At 44.0% G+C, this 3169-nt stretch overlaps 1 non-coding gene across 1 annotated transcript; it reads left to right on the top strand.

Moving 5' to 3' along the window:
* The first annotated feature begins 2459 nt into the window (after nucleotides 1-2459).
* Nucleotides 2460-2527, top strand: LOC119468184. Its single transcript, XR_005196831.1, has one exon. It is a non-coding gene; the product is annotated as a small nucleolar RNA SNORD45 (small nucleolar RNA).
* Nucleotides 2528-3169: the final 642 nt, after the last annotated feature.

Genomic DNA, 3169 nt, shown 5'->3' with positions numbered 1-3169 from the left:
TTATTCATAATTACTCAAAACTGGAAGCAACACAAATGGGGCCAAGCCTGGAGGCTTTATCTGACCGTTACAATCCACTAACCTCCAGTCGTGCCGAAGACCCTGTGTTACTCTCACCTCTGCGTCAAGGACATTGCACTATGCAATGGAGACCACCAACTGCCCCACAGAGGCAGAGATTCAGAAGACAGGCAGAACACGCATTGTCACTCCCAGAAGGTCAGTTGTTTATAAATATGAAACCAAACTATTAAATAACAACAGCTGTAGGGCTGATCTTAACCAATAACATAACAAAAAATATCCCCAGTTATTCTGAGCAAGGTCTGCACTGAGTCAGCACTAGAACTCTGATGCAATCACACTAGAAAATACTGGATAAACTTTCCTCCTAAAACTTTAAGGAAGCTGAGAAACAGAGTCACATCACATACTTCAACAGAGTACAATTCAGCAAACTCAGGCTACATCACACATTGAAAAACCAAATTTTGTATGCAACTCCTTTCTGTAAAACAAGTTTTTTTTTACTACAATTAAAAAATAGAAGTTTCCAATTCAATTTTGCAACTAAAAAGTAATAATAATGTGGTGTCTTTATGTTAAACTTTGGAAAAAGCCAGGGAATTTGCCTGCTGGGGTGAATGAATTCTGCAGGACCTTAAGGCTGCTCGCCACGTAAACCAAGACTTCTGAGGCAAGTGGGGCTCCCTCTGGCGGCTGCTCCAAATAGCTGCTCCTGCAGGACTCCAAGCTTCACCCTCTCAAACCAACAGAAGCCAGCAGGAGGCTGCATTCGGTGTGGCAAATAACCTAGCAAAGCACTGTGGACAGAGAGAGTTGCAAGAAAAATGATGGCATAAAGTAGCTGATCGCTAACATTTCACTGAGAATAGACCCCTTGCAGGGACTGAGACAACACAACGTCTCCCATAGATCTGGTGGTCAGAGAGGATAGATAAGAATCCCTAGAGCCCTGTAAGAAGCCACACCAGCACATCCCCGTGTGGGTATCCATGGCCTGGCAGCCTGCAGAATTCCGGGACCAGAGACTTCCTCATCCTGTTGGAATGCCCAGGCATCTCCACCTCAAATGTCCTCATCTTCCCGGAACCCCTCTTTTTCTCTTAACATTCCTCTAAATAAAATTCCCTATCTGCTACAACATAGAAAGAGAGGAGGAACAAGAAAACTAGTTACCAACTAATAAGAAGGCCCAGGGGCCGCTCGACGTTTAATCTTCCCAAGGGATGAGAATGCGCCTCGTGCTGCTCAGCACCTGAAATGCAGCCCTGGCTAATGGCTCCGTTTCGCTGGACGTACTCCCGGGATCATAGATGGCAGCTGGGGAAGGCAGTGAGGGTGGAAATGCCTCACTAGGCTGAATTGAAGTGAGGTCTACCCATTGCCTTCTTTGCACATGTTTAAGTATTCAAAGAATCTAGTAATTTACCCATAAGAGATAATCAAACAAGAGAACAAAGGTGTATGTGCAAAGATTTGGATCTTAGCTTTATTTGAAATAATGGAAGGTTGGAAGTCAATTCACGTCCATCAATGTGGGGCTGGCCACCTGCCAGTGGGTTACATCCCTGCAGGGACATGACCCACCCATGGAGAGAATGATGGTCATTGATGGCATTGGGACAGCAAGAACTCCATGAAGAAAGCTGCCCCGCAAAATGAGATGCAATTGACATTGATGTGTCTGTACTTGTGCAAAGAGAGATTTGGGAAAGGAAGTTTACTGAAATGTTAACAATACGTTACAAGTTTTGAAGTGACTTTAATTTCTTTTTTTTTTTTTTTTTTTCAATTTTCCATCAGGCTTGAATTTTCTCCATAGATATGCATCATCTATGTCAGCAGTCCCAACCTTTTTGGCACCAGGGACCAGTTTCGTGAAAGGCAACTTTTCCACAGATCAGGAGTGTGAGGGACGGTTTAGGATGGTTCAAGCACATTACGTTTATCTAGATTCTCATAAGGAGCATGCCGATCCCTTGCATGCCGAGGTCACAGGAGGGTTTGTGTTCCTATGAGAACCTAATGCAGTTACTGGTCTGACGGGAGGTGAAGCTTAGCTTCGCTCACCTGCCCCGACACTCACCTCCTGCTGCACAGCCCTGTTCCTAACAGGCCACAGACCCAAACCAGCCCATCCCCTGGGTGTTGGGACCTCTGATTTGTGTAATTGGAAATAAAGTTGTTTGCATTACTCTAAAATAAAAGGAAGTAGCCTTGTTCTAAGGTATTCTAGAAGTGCCATAGTAGGGAAAGTTCTGCTGAAAACTGTAGGGATGTTTAGTAATTTTAGGGAAACACAGGAAACTGGATGAATTCGAGTTTTTATTTATCTTCCTTCAAGACAGCTACTAGTGATCTGCAGAAAGATGATTGGGAAATAAATCAGGAAAACTGAGCCCAAAGTGAGGTGCAAAGGTTCTAAAAGGATCAGTGGTCAATGATGTCACGGCATGTATTAGCTGAATCTGTGGTGTGAGTTCTAAAATTATATTGAGATATTGGGGAAAAACAAAGGCTCAGCTATGCTTTCATCAGATTTCAGTTCCTTTGACAGTTCCTTGGGTGGTCACTACTCCTACTGTGATGAGCCACCACTGACCTGGGCCCTCTGCTCTGTTCTTGTCACAGTTACAAGGTGAGCTTTCTTTAAAAGATTATTTGACTAGCAATTGGCCTTGTCCATTGGCTTGTGAGCTTCATGAACACATGCATCATTTCTTTTTCTGAGACAGAGTCTCATCCTGTCGGCCAGGCTGCAGTGTGGTGGTGCAATCTTGGCTCACTGCAACCTCGCCCTTCCAGGTTTAGGTAATCCATTCACCTCAGCCTCCTGAATAGCTGGGACTACAGGTGAGGGCCACCATGCCTGGCTGATTTTTGTATTTGTTGTAGAGATAGCATTTCATCAAATGAGCCACCTGTCTTGGCCTCCCATAATGCTGAGATTACAGGCATGGGCCACCATGCCTAGCTATTTTTATTTTTCTTTAATCTTTGTTCATAATTTAATCCTTGGTGACTGACACATATTGGGGGCTCAAAACAAGTTTGAGTGAATTTATAAAAGCAGTACGATGTGACTTTTAAAAATAATTGTAATAGCTTGGTGCAGTGGCTCAGATCAGCACTTTGGGGGGACAAG

The sequence above is a fragment of the Cebus imitator genome, unplaced genomic scaffold (assembly GCF_001604975.1).
Source record: "Cebus imitator isolate Cc_AM_T3 unplaced genomic scaffold, Cebus_imitator-1.0 Scaffold389, whole genome shotgun sequence".
NCBI lineage: Eukaryota > Metazoa > Chordata > Mammalia > Primates > Cebidae > Cebus > Cebus imitator.
Note: the sequence above shows the minus strand (reverse complement) of the source record. Positions and strands in the feature narration are given on the sequence as shown.